Genomic DNA, 14,060 nt, shown 5'->3' with positions numbered 1-14,060 from the left:
TTATTTTCGTCTAACATGTTTATGTTAAAATCACCACCACTGATGAGCCTAAGGTTGTTTTTACAAATAAATTCCAAGAAGTCTTCATAAAATTCTAAGAAGCGTGCAACATTCCCAGTTGGTGGACGATACAAGACAGAAATTATTTCTTGTTTATTTTTCAGCGTTAAGATTTCATAATCCACAGTGGTCTTACTGAATTCCGGAAAAATTTCACACTTCTTGTGCTTTGCAACTAGAATTGCGACGCCACCACCAATGCTGTTTTTACGATTAAGAAAGAAGTTATTGTAACCATCTAGTTCCAACATTTTGCTGCTGTTTGTATACCAAGTTTCCGACAGCATTAGGACAGAAAATTGAGAGCAAAATTGCTGTAATAAAAGGACAATGTCATCTTCTTTACGGTTCACTGAACGTGCATTGATATGCATAACTGATTCGCATGATAAATAATCAAACTTCACATCAGATGGCAGAGTAAGCTCCTGATAATCCATCTTTCAATGCTTGAAAACACGAAGCAGATAGCCAGATGAGCACGATGTCGGCAATCACACGTTATCGGCATCACGAGCTGTGTTGCCCGCTTGAGTAGAAAAAATCTTGTCGACAACGTCCTCACCTGTCACATGCACAGTGGGCGTGTTGTCTGCCTGCTTGGAAAAGATTTTCCCGTTGTAGGACCACACCGATTTCCAGTTACACTCATATTTTTTTTCACAGCCATTGCAAGTAGTTTCTTCAATGCGGGACAGAGGTGCTCATTTACATATATTGCATCTGATTTGTCTAGGTCGATGTCTTTGCTTGTAAGCCGTGTTTTTTTTCGCCTTCGTCAGAACAATGTCTCGCTTCCTGCGGGATTTGAATTGGACGAGGATGTGCGATTTCCCAGCAGTTCACGTAGGCACGCGATGGCAGACTTCAATGTCAGCTTCTTCTATCGGTTCTGAGATGGTGTTGTCAATTTTAGAGAGAATGTCACTCAGGGATTCGCCTTCAGTCTCTGCTATTCCTTGTATTTCAATGTTACACTTCCTTGAATATTGTTCAGCATGAGTAAGCCTGCTTTCTGCATTTTGCAATTTACTTTCGAGAGACAGGATCGCAACTTCTTTCTACTCAAGGCATTGGACGGAAGGTGAGAAGAACAAGTCGGTGGACAAGCTGTTTGTCCTAAAGGAGAAACGTGAAGCTGCGTCGAAAGACGACGTCGAGAGCTTCAGGTCACGGGTCGAGTTCGAGAGGACGTCGGAGGCTCAAGTCAGCGAGGAGCTGAAGGAGCCGGGAAACGACAAGCCAGGGGGGTCGAGTCAGTGAGCAGCTGAAAAGAGCCCATCGTCCACATCGAAAAGGTTGAGAACCAAGCGACCAAGTCAAGCGAGGTCCGAGGCAGTGAGCTGCGGAGGGACCAGGATCAACTCGTGGGCGTCTATACCTTCCCGGGAGCCCGCTGTCATCACGCTGAGATTGACAGCGCTGCGGTCGTCGGAGCATCGAAAGAGGTAGGACACCTGTTTGCTTTCTCCGAAACTGCCATGTCTGTGTAGTAGTCGTTCGCTATAGGGTAGCGTTATAATGACTGATGCAGAGATGGATGCTGCAGGGGGGTGCCATATTACTTGAGAAGAAGAAGAAGAAGAAGAAGAAGAAGAAGAAGAAGAAGAAGAAGAAGAAGAAGAAGAGAAGAAGAAGAAGAAGAAGAAGAAGAAGAAGAAGAAGAAGAAGAAGAAGAAGAAGAAGAAGAAGAAGAAGAAGAAGAAGAAGAAGAAGAAGAAGAAGAAGAAGAAGAAGAAGAAGAAGAAGAAGAAGAAGAAGAATGGTCTAGAGCCTGTTGAGCAACTCGTGTCATCAGAGTCGGTGCTAACGACAGAGCGGGCACTGGGAAGTATGACGAAAGCTTTGTGGAACGAAAGGGAGCGCAAGGCTCAAATGTTTGAAATTGAAAAGTTGAAGCTCCAACTTGAACTTAAAGAAATAAAATTGATGCAAATGCAGTTTCCGCCACTAGAGGATGCGCAACATGGACAGCGGTTGGGCGATTATGCAAATGGACTGAAAACGGTGCTGGCTCCTATGCCAGAAAAGGACCCATTGGCGCCCGCGGGCCATATTGGCGGAGGTCAGAAGAGCGCCGCACCTGAGGCGACATCGACGCGGTTAGCAATGCTGCAACTGCAGTTGCAGATCGCAGAAGTAGAGAGAGAATCGCTGGAATTGAAGCGCGAAACGTATCGTCTTCGTTCGGAGCGTATAGCACGAGAAAAGGCCAGCGAGACAGAAAAAGTGCGCGTGCTGGAAACACAAAGAGCGAGGCCGGAATTAAGAGATGCTAATTCTGAGTCTGACGTCGCTGTCCCGGGCAGATTAGTTCCCCAGAACTGCGAAAGAGCACGACAAACTTTAAGGGTAAGAGCAGGTACTGATGACGTTGTCGCCGAGGTGGCCTGTAGGCCATCACTGTCAGCTGAGGACGCGCCGCTCGTGTCGGTCGAGCTGTCGATACAAAGAACGCAGGTAGCGCTAACTCGGGCGGCGGTATTGGTAGACGCGTTGAGCGCGCCGGGCGACAGCAAAGAGCTGCGTGAGGATTCAGCGATGGTTTCCACCAATGATTGTGGAACAAAGGAAGCGCACGCAGAAAACCATCGGACACCTAGAAAAAGTCGTCGCCGCCGAGTGTACCCTGAACGCAACAAAGCCGAGTCCTCTCAGACTACGCCTGCGGGTGACTCAGACGGTAGCAACAGGAAGGGCAAGGTGAAGGCGTGCTTCTCGGCCGCAAGAGGCGTTCACATTGTGGATAGGCAGCGGCAGATGAGAAGTGGCATCAAGAAGGAGAATCAAGTAATTTAAATTTACACTCAGTCTAATATTTGGCATGAATATCTTCTCGTGCTATTAGCGAAGAGGCTTGGAACCACGTTTTCAAGGCGTGAAACCACTCATATTAATTTAATAGTTTATTTACGACCATCTAAGACGCCTATTTTCAATAAACGGCCGCTGCGGTGGCTCTGTGGTTACGGCGCTCGGCTGCTGACCCGGAAGACGCGGCTTCGATTCCGGCTGTGGCGGTCAAATTTCGATGGAGGCGAGATTCTAGAGGCCCGTGTAGTGTGCGACGTCAGTGGATATTAAAGAACCCCAGGTGGTCGATATTTCCGGTGCTCTTCACTACTGCGTCCCTCATAGCCAGAGTCGCTTTGGGACGTTAAACCCACCTTAACTAAACCAAACGATTTTCAATTTTTAAAAAACTGGCAGCACAAACTAGGGTGGAGGAATCTTGGATGGATAACTTCTGAACTGCTCCAAATTGTTATGCATAAGAAAACCTTCTACGCACAGTTTGTAAAATAAAGAGATTAAAACTTGATTCATCAGTTCAAAAAGTACCGAAATATTTTACATTTAAACTAATGATGGCTCGAGGTGCCTAAATTGCAAATGTGCTTTGGAGTTCCACTGAACGTTCACTCGTGTGCTATATGGCCGAAATTAAATTCATTGCGCCAACAAAATTTCCCTGATACCTTTGATAACGTTAAGCATGAGAGAAAACGACTTTTTGTCAGTCGCTTAGCGGACACCTTTAACAACTCTCTGGTTCAACATTCTTGTCATAGTCAGACAAACAATAACCAAATATACACTGAATTCTTACAAGAAAGCAGCTGCTCATCAGCGCTTTTCTTTGCTCCCACCAACTGCGCAGAAATTTAAATATATCAAATATATCAATATAGCAAATGGTCTTCCAATACCGTCTATTAAGCATGTTCAACTAGTAGGCATTTTAACTGCCAGCATTTATAATCTGATGTCATCTACTGCTCTATTAAAAAAGACTGCAAATCAGCTCTAGTGATAGCGTCTTTTAAACGTAGCCACAAAAAGTTTATTAATAACCACCGTCTCAAAAGCCATAGGGAAATTAATGCATAGTGGGGAACTGTCATTTTGTAACAAACAAAATCTGCTCATTGATTTTCAGCATGGCTCTCTAAAAAATCAGTCCACAAAAGGAACACTAATCACTTAAATAGAATCGATAAGAAACAAGGTTCAAAAGAAGGATATAGTTCCAGGCATATACGTAGATTTTAGGAAAGCTTCCGATGTAATAAAGCACAGTGTTCTGCTGCATAAATTAGACTACTATGGTGTCCGCAAAAAAACTCAGGACCTTACAAAATTCTACTTCTCACAAGGAATACAATATGTAGATTTCAATGAATCATTTTCTTTAATAAAAAAACATCAGAGCAAGAGTCCCCCAAGGAATCGTTTTTGGTTCCTCTTTTACTCTTATTTTAATTAAGCGACTTGGTCCATTGTGCAGCTGACAGCAAATTTGTGCCTATTGCGGATGACACTTCAGTTTTCATGTTCAAGAAATTGGAAGATGCCACTGAAAAAAAATTTCGAGGGGCACTTTGAACTCTCCAAACTGCGTGAGGTGAAAGCCTTTGCGCGCGGCTTTGGCTGTTACTATTGCTGCCTCTGTGAATTGTCATTAAAGGTGAAGCATTGGTATGATTACTTTTTATTTTTTCGACTGAATCACTTGACGATTACCGCTGAAAGTTTCTATGAGGACGTAGAATCGGCAATGAATAAAGGATAATTGCAGTACACTGTACTGTTGGGCGACTTCAATGCGAAGGTGGGCAAGAAGCAGGCCGACGACCACATGGTAGGTTACCATGGGATAGGTTCTACAAATAGCTGGCGAGAGTTATTAGTGGAATTTGCAGATAGAAATAATTTACGGATAATGAACACCTTCTACCGCAAACGAGAAAACAGGAAGTGGACCTGGAAGAGGCCCAATGATGAGACTAAAAATAAAATCGACTTCATACTATGCGCTAAATCTGGCATCGGTCAGGATGTGGCCCTCCTCGGAAAGGTACGTTGTAGCGACCACATAATGGTAAGGTCCCTAATTACCTTACACTTGAAGAGGGAACGGAAAAAAGCTAGTGAAGACGATGTCTATTAACGAGTTAGCCGTAATGGGGAAGTACAGGAGTTTAGCATACCGCTGCAAAACAGATATTGCGCTTTAACTGAGGAAGACGACCTTGATGTTCATACAATGAACGATAATTTCACAGTCACAATTACGGAGTGCGCAGTAGAAGTAGGTGGTAGGACAGTTCGACAGGATATCCGAAAGCTATCTCAGGTGACGAAAGATCTGATTAAGAAGCGCCAAAGCATCAGGGCGCCTAACCCTAACGATTGAGCAGAACTGATAGAGTTATCGAAGTTAATAAATAAGCGCAAGGTAGCCGACATAAGGAAGTTTAAAATGGAGAGAATCGAGCATGCACTAAAGAACGGAGGTAGTTTGAAGGCGGTGAAGAGGAAGCTAGACATAGGTAAAAACCAGATGTATGCGTTAAGAGACAAGCAGGGCAATGTCATTAGCAATATAGATAAGATAGTTAACGTAGCCGAAGAGTTCTACACAGACCTGTACAGTAGCCAATGTAATCAGAGCGTTAAAGAGAAAGACAGCAGTGCACAGCAATGCGTCATCCTGCCAGTAACGAAAGATGAAGTAAAAAAAGCCTCAGGAGCAATGGAAATGGGAAAAGCAGCTGGGGAGGATCATCTAACAGCAGATCTGTTGAAGGATGGAGGAGACATCGTGCTAGAAAAACTAGCCACCCTGTATACGCAATGCCTTAGGACCTCGACTGTACCAGAAGCTTGGAATAATGCAAACATTATGTTAATTCATAAGAAGGGAGACGCCAAGGACTTGCAAAATTACAGACCGATCAACTTACTGTCCGTTGCCTACAAAGTATTTACTAAGGTAATCGCTAATAGAGTCAGGGCAACCTGAGACATTAATCAACCAAATGATCAGGCAGGCTGTCGTAAAGGATATTCCACAATTGATCATATTCACACTATCAATCGGGTGACAGAGAAATGCTCAGAATATAACCAACCTCTATATATAGGCTTCATTGATTATGAGAAAGCATTCGACTCAGTAGAAACCTCAGCAGTCATAGAGGCATTGCGTAACCAGGGGGTAGAAGAGCCTGATGTCAAAATACTGGAAGATATATATAGCAATTGTACAGCTACTATAGTCCTCCATAAAATCAGCAATAAAATTGCAATAAGGAAGGACGTCAGGCAAGGAGACATGATCTCGCCAATGCTCTTCACCGCCTGTTTACAGGAGGTTTTCCGAGGCCTGAATTGGGAAAAGTTGGGAATAAGAGTAAATGGAGACTACCTAAATAATCTGCGATTCGCTGATGACATTGCCTTGCTGAGTAACTAAGGAGGTGAACTGCAAATCATGATCTATAAGTTAGGCATGAAGAGCAGAACGCTGGGTCTGAAAATTAACATGCAGAAAACCAAGGTAATGTTCAACAGTACTTAACAATTGGCAGCAAGAGCATGGGAGTCTACTTGGGGCAGGTAGGGACAGCTGATCCGGGCCATGAGAGGGCGATAACTTAAAGGATAAGAATGGGGTGGAGTGCATATGGCAGGTTCTCTCAGATCATGAGTGGCAGTTTAACAATTTTCCTCAAGTGAAAAGTGTACAACAGCTGTATCTTACCGGTACTCACCTACGGGGCAGAAACGTGGGGGCTAACGAAACGAGTTCAGCTAAAGTTAAGGAAAGCTTAGCGAGCCATGGAAAAAAAATGATAGGTGTAATGTTAAGAGACTGAAGCGGGCAGATTGGGTGAGGGAACAAACGCGGGTTATGGGCATCCTAGTCGAAATCAAGAGGAAGAAATCGGTTTGGGCAGGACATGTAATGCGCAGGCAAGATAACCGCTGGTCCTTAAGGGCAACGGAGTGGATTCCAAGGGAAAGTAAGCATAGCCAGGGGCGGCAGAAGGTTTGGTGGGCGGATGAGATAAAGAAGTTTGCAGGCAAAGGGTGGGTGCAGCTGGCAACGAAGAGGGTTAATTGGAGAGACATGGGAGAGACCTTTGCCCTGCAGTGGGTGCAGTAAGGCTGAGGATGATGGTGATGATGATGAGGTTGTTGACGTCGCTTCTGAACTTCTGATCTTCTGTTGGGTTTCTTATTTTTTCGACTGAACCACTTGACCCCTTTCTCTTGTTGATGCTTACTCTACAGTCATCAAACTTGGCTTCTGAATGCATTTTTTTCTCCTCTTCCCGATGCAACCATTTTTCTCCAATCTTTATTAGTTCCCGAGTTATTGCACTTTGCTGTGACGACTTTCGTTGGATGTGACGTCACACCCTTCCAGTTCTCGCTCTGAGTAATTAACTAATAATTCTACAGTTTATAAAACTTGCCTTCGAAGTTCATTTTTTCTCCTCTTTCCGATGCAACCATTTTTCTCCTCTCTTTATTAGTTCTCGAGTTATTGCACTTTGCTCTGATGATTTCTGGGGGATTTGACGTCACACCGTTCTTGTGGCTATATATTTAATCAACTAATTACTCTACAGTCATCCAACTTGGCTCCTAGGTTTCATTGTTCTTCCTCTGCCTGATGCAATTGCTTTTTTTCTGCTATCTTTTTAGTTTCCTAGTTATTCTACATAGAAAGCGTTACGGAAGGACGCTCACGATCAACGCCGCGAGCATGAGCCATTAAACACTTTCGCCTTAACAGCCAGGACACTATGGTCGGATAAAACTTAAGTCTGCAGTAAAACTACCCCCACATTTAGTGCCGGCGCAAAGAAGTCCTCCACGACAAAAAAGATAGTCCATTGTTAAAACTTATTTTGTCACCTAAACAAGAAGCTAATCACGAGATACACGTTATAAGCTTTATAATTTTGATACCTGGGTTGTTTAATAGAGTGAAACATTGAACAGCTGATTTCGTTAACTTTTGGGACCGTCTAGCGGTGTAATATAGCACGCCGTGGATTGTGGCCCAGTGTTAACAACAGCTGTCTTTTTTAAGTTGTATTCCACTATAGATGCATTGAATACTTGGGCGCACGGAAAGTCTGTGAAGATGAGAAAAATAGCATCACACTTTTGTATAGGGAATGTAACATATCGGCCAATGAATCCTGAATGTTTGTTGCCATACGACTTTATATTTTGAGTGTTTTATCTTTTTGAACATGGTTATCCTGGCCAAAAAATTTTATACTTATCCAATTCTTTTTGCTTTGCTCCTTATCTTGTTTCCCCCTATGTAATGCCCGATCGAACCTTTAGGGCATTTGAATAAATAAATAAATAAATAAATAAATAAATAAATAAATAAATAAATAAATAAATAAACAAAATCTTACAACATATAAAGAGATTGCGCTCATAAACTCCCGACCAAAGATCCTTTTGTCCAGAATTGTTGGATATGTCATGAATAGACAAGACTCGCTCTCCGCATTCTAACATCCTTCCCACCTTACAACCCCCCTCCCCCCGACCCTTTACCGGGCCTTCCTACTCGGATTGAATACCCTTTTTAAATCGCGCCAATGATGAACCCTCTGCCCAGACGAGGCCAAGCCCTCCTATCGGAACAATGGCAAGCACCCTGAGGCTCTGCTCTCCCTTGTTCACTTTTCGATATTCGGTAAACGGGTGTTTTTCCCAAGTTCAACAAGGCAGCCAATATAATCTTCATCACTGCGTGAAGATGACCTGAAAGACATTATTAGATATAATTGTATAAAGCTGAAACTGGCAGGATTTCACACTTTAAAGAGAGGTGAAGCGTAAGGGGAAAAATAAGCTACGCCGGCAATGCATCTCACAGCTGAGTTTTGAAAAAACTGTAAATTGCACAAAGTTGTAGCACCCGTATTGCCCAAAACGCTACTGCAATATAGTAAGACAGAAGTAAGGAATTATGGAGCAAAAGAGAACTGAAAAACAACACGCATGCGCGACATAATACATACATCTGAAGATGTATTTTATCTAACAGTCAATGTGATCATAGCAAGTGAATTCTGCCCTCGCGGTTGCTCAGTGGTTTGGCCCTAGGCTACTGACCTGGAAAACGCAGGTTTGATCCCGGCCGCGGTGGCCGAATTTCGATGGAGGCGAAATTCTAGAGGCCTGTGTAGAACCCCAGGTGGACAAATTTCCGGAGGCTTTAACGTCGGCGTCCCTCGCAGCCCGAGTTGCTTCGGGGCGTTAAACCCCTATAAACGAAATCAAACCAAGTCAAGCGCTTTGAAGCTATTACACCAAAAATTTTGAAAGAATATACTATTTCTATAGGGTCATGGCTTAAAGAAACATTGATTGGCCGAGATGTTACCTTCCCTATAGGAAAGTGTGATGCTATTTTTCTCTTTCTTCTTCACAGACTTTGCGCGCGCCCAAGTATTCAATGCAACTATAGTGGGATACAACTTAAAAAAAGACAGAAGTTGTTAACACTCGCCCACAGTCCACGGCGTGCTGTATTACTCAGCTAGACGGTCCCAAAAGTTAACGAAATCAGCTGTTCAATGTTTCACTCTATTAAACAACCAAGGTATCAAAATTATAAAGCTTATAACGTGTATCTCGTGATTAGCTTCTTGTTTAGGTGACGAGATAAGTTTTAACAATGGACTATCTTTGTGTCGTGGAGGACTTCTTTGCGCCGGCACTAAATGTGGGGGTAGTTTTACTGCAGACTTAAGTTTTATCCGACCATAGTGTCCTGCCTGTTAAGGCGAAAGCGTTTAATGGCTCATGCTCGCGGCGTTGATCGTGAGCGTCCTTCCGTAACGCTTTCTATGTAGAATAACTAGGAAACTAAAAAGATAGCAGAAAAAAAGCAATGCATCAGGCAGAGGAGGAAAAATGAAACCTAGGAGCCAAGTTGGATGACTGTAGAGTAATTAGTTGATTAAATATATAGCCACAAGAACGGTGTGACGTCAAATCCACCAGAAATCATCAGAGCAAAGTGCAATAACTCGAGAACTAATAAAGAGAGGAGAAAAATGGTTGCATCGGAAAGAGGAGAAAAAATGAACTTCGAAGGCAAGATTTATAAACTGTAGAATTATTAGATAATTACTCAGAGCGAGAACTGGAAGGGTGTGACGTCACATCCAACGAAAGTCGTCACAGCAAAGTGCAATAACTCGGGAACTAATAAAGATTGGAGAAAAATGGTTGCATCGGGAAGAGGAGAAAAAAATGCATTCAGAAGCCAAGTTTGATGACTGTAGAGTAAGCATCAACCAGAGAAAGGGGTCAAGTGGTTCAGTCGAAAAAATGAGAAACCCAACAGAAGATCAGAAGTTCAGAAGCGACGTCAACAACCTCATCATCATCACCATCATCATCAGCCTTACTGCACCCACTGCAGGGCAAAGGTCTCTCCCATGTCTCTCCAATTAACCCTCTTCGTTGCCAGCTGCACCCACCCTTTGCCTGCAAACTTCTTTATCTCATCCGCCCACCAAACCTTCTGCCGCCCCTGGCTATGCTTACTTTCCCTTGGAATCCACTCCGTTGCCCTTAAGGACCAGCGGTTATCTTGCCTGCGCATTACATGTCCTGCCCAAACCGATTTCTTCCTCTTGATTTCGACTAGGATGCCCATAACCCGCGTTTGTTCCCTCACCCAATCTTCCCGTTTCAGTCTCTTAACATTACACCTATCATTTTTTTTCCATGGCTCGCTAAGCTTTCCTTAACTTTAGCTGAACTCGTTTCGTTAGCCCCCCCCCGTTTCTGCCCCGTAGGTGAGTACCGGTAAGATACAGCTGTTGTACACTTTTCACTTGAGGAAAATTGTTAAACTGCCACTCATGATCTGAGAGAACCTGCCATATGCACTCCACCCCATTCTTATCCTTCCAGTTATCGCCCTCTCATGATCCGGATCAGCTGTCCCTACCTGCCCCAAGTAGACTCCCATGCTCTCACTGCCAATTGGTAAGTACTGTTGAACATTACCTTGGTTTTCTGCATGTTAATTTTTAGACCCAGCGTTCTGCTCTTCATGCCTAACTTATTGATCATGATTTGCAGTTCACCTCCTTAGTTACTCAGCAAGGCAATGTCATCAGCGAATCGCAGATTATTTAGGTAGTCTCCATTTACTCTTATTCCCAACTTTTCCCAATTCAGGCCTCGGAAAACCTCCTGTAAACAGGCGGTGAAGAGCATTGGCGAGCTCATGTCTCCTTGCCTGACGTCCTTCCTTATTGCAATTTTATTGCTGATTTTATGGAGGACTATAGTAGCTGTACAATTGCTATATATATCTTCCAGTTTTTGACATCAGGCTCTTCTACCCCCTGGTTACGCAATGCCTCTATGACTGCTGAGGTTTCTACTTAGTCGAATGCTTTCTCATAATCAATGAAGCCTATATATAGAGGTCGGTAATATTCTGAGCATTTCTCTGTTACCCGATTGATAGTGTGAATATGATCTATTGTGGAATATCCTTTACGAAAGCCTGCCTGATCATTTCGTTGATTAAAGTCTCAGGTTGCCCTGACTCTATTAGCGATTACCTTAGTAAATACTTTGTAGGCAACGGACAGTAAGTTGATCGGTCTTTAATTTTGCAAGTCCTTGGCGTCTCCCTTCTTATGAATTAAGATAATGTTTGCATTCTTCCAAGCTTCTGGTACAGTCGAGGTCCCAAGGCATTGCGTATACAGGGTGGCTAGTTTTTCTAGCACGATATCTCCTCCATCCTTCAACAGATCTGCTGTTAGATGATCCTCCCCAGCTGCTTTTCCCATTTCCATTGCTCCTAAGGCTTTTTTTACTTCATCTTTCGTTACTGGCAGGATGACGCATTGTTGTGCCCTGCTGGTTTTCTCATTAACGCTCTGATTACATTGGCTACTGTACAGGTCTGTGTAGAACTCTTCGGCTACGTTAACTATCTTATCTATATTGCTAATGACATTGCCCTGCTTGTCTCTTAACGCATACATCTGGTTTTTACCTATGTCTAGCTTCCTCTTCACCGCCTTCAAACTACCTCCGTTCGTTAGAGCATGCTCGATTCTCTCCATTTTAAGCATCCTTATGTCGGCTACCTTGCGCTTATTTATTAAGTTCGATAACTCTGTCAGTTCTGCTCAATCGTTAGGGTTAGACGCCCTCATGCTTTGGCGCTTCTTAATCAGATCTTTCGTCACCTGAGATAGCTTTCGGGTATCCTGTCGAACTGTCCTACCACCTACTTCTACTGCGCACTCCGTAATTGTGACTGTGAGATTCTCGTTCATTGTCTGAACATCAAGGTCGTCTTCCTCAGTTCAAGCGCAATATCTGTTTTGCAGCGGTATGCTAAACTCGTGTACTTTCCCCCTTGCGGCTAACTCGTTAATAGACATCGTCTTCACTAGCTTTTTTCCGTTCCCTCTTCAAGTCTAAGGTAATTCGGGACCTTACCATTCTGTGGTCGCTACAACGCACCTTTCCGAGGACGGCCACATCCTGACCGATGCCAGATTTAGCGCATAGTATGAAGTCGATTTTATTTTTAGTCTCATCATTGGGGCTCTTCCAGGTCCACTTCCTGTTTTCTCGTTTGCGGTAGAAGGTGTTCATTATCCGTAAATTATTTCTATCTGCAAATTCGACTAATAACTCTCGCCAGCTATTTGTAGAACCTATCCCATAGTAACCTACCATGTGGTCGTCGGCCTGCTTCTTGCCCACCATCGCATTGAAGTCGCCCAACAGTACAGTGTACTGGGATTTTTTTTATTCACTGCCGATTCTACGTCCTCATAGAAACTTTCAACGGTAATCGAAAAGTGATTCAGTCGAAAAAATAAAAAGTAATCATACCAATGCTTCATCTTTAATGAAAATTCACAGAGGCAGCAATAGTAACAGCCAAAGCCGCGTGAAACGGCTTTCACCTCGCGCAGTTTGGAGAGTTCAAAGTGCCCCTCGAAATTTTTTTTCAGTGGCATCTTCCAATTTACAATTTCTTGAACATGAAAACTGAAGTGTCATCCGCAATAGGCACAAATTTGCTGTCAGCTGCACAATGGACAAGTCGCTTAAATAAAATAAGAGTAAAAGAGGAACCAAAAACGGTTCCTTGGGGGACTCTTGCTCTGATGTTTTTTTATTAAAGAAAATGATTCTTTGAAATCTACATATTGTATTCCTTGTGAGAAGTAGAATTTTGTAAGGTCCTGAGTTTTTTTGCGGACACCATAGTAGTCTAATTTATGCAGCAGGACACTGTGCTTTATTACATCGGAAGCTTTCTTAAAATCTATGTATATGCCTGGAAATATATCCTTCTTTTGAACCTTGTTTCTTATCGATTCTATTTAAGTGAGTAGTGTTCCTTTTGTGGACTGATTTTTTAGAGAGCATGCTGAAAATCAATGAGCAGATTTTGTTTGTTACAAAATGATAGTACCCCACATGCATTAATTTCCCTATGGCATTTGAGACGGTGATTATTAATAAACTTTTTGTGGCTACGTTTAAAAGACGCTATCCCTAGAGCTGATTTGCAATGTCTTTCTAAATAGAGCATTAGATGACATCAGATTATAAATGCTGGCAGTTAAAATGCCTACCAGTTGAACATGCTTAATAGAGGGTATTGGAAGACCATTTGCTATATTGATATATTTGATATATTTAAATTTCCGCGCAGTTGGTGGGAGCAAAGAAAAGCGCTGATGAGCAGCTGCTTTCTTGTAAGAATTCAGTGTATATTTGGTTATTTTTTGTCTGACTATGACAAGAATGTTTAACCAGAAAGTTGTTAAAGGTGTCCGCTAAGCGACTGCCAAAAAGTTGTTTTCCCTCATGCTGAACGTTATCAAAGGTATCAGGGGAATTTTGTTGCCGCAATGAATTTATTTCGTCCATATAGCACCCGAGTGAACGTTCAGTGGAACTCCAAAGCACATTTGCAATTTAGGCACCTCCAGCCATCATTAGTTTAAATGTAAATATTTCGGTACTTTTTGAACTGATGAATCAAGTTTTAATCTCTTTATTTGACAAACTGTGCGTAGAAGGTTTTCTTATGCATACCAATTTGGAGCAGTTCAGACGTTATCCATCCAAGATTCCTCCACCCTAGTTTGTGCTGCCAGTTTTTTAAA

General features: G+C 42.9%; 1 pseudogene; it reads left to right on the top strand.

Annotated features, from left to right (window-relative positions):
* Window positions 1-2,601: 2,601 nt before the first annotated feature.
* LOC144120303 (uncharacterized) overlaps window positions 2,602-14,060 on the top strand; it is a 67,272-nt pseudogene continuing 55,813 nt past the window's right edge.

This window comes from Amblyomma americanum, chromosome 2 (assembly GCF_052857255.1).
Source record: "Amblyomma americanum isolate KBUSLIRL-KWMA chromosome 2, ASM5285725v1, whole genome shotgun sequence".
Lineage (NCBI taxonomy): Eukaryota > Metazoa > Arthropoda > Arachnida > Ixodida > Ixodidae > Amblyomma > Amblyomma americanum.
This window is presented reverse-complemented; position numbering and strand designations above follow the sequence as displayed.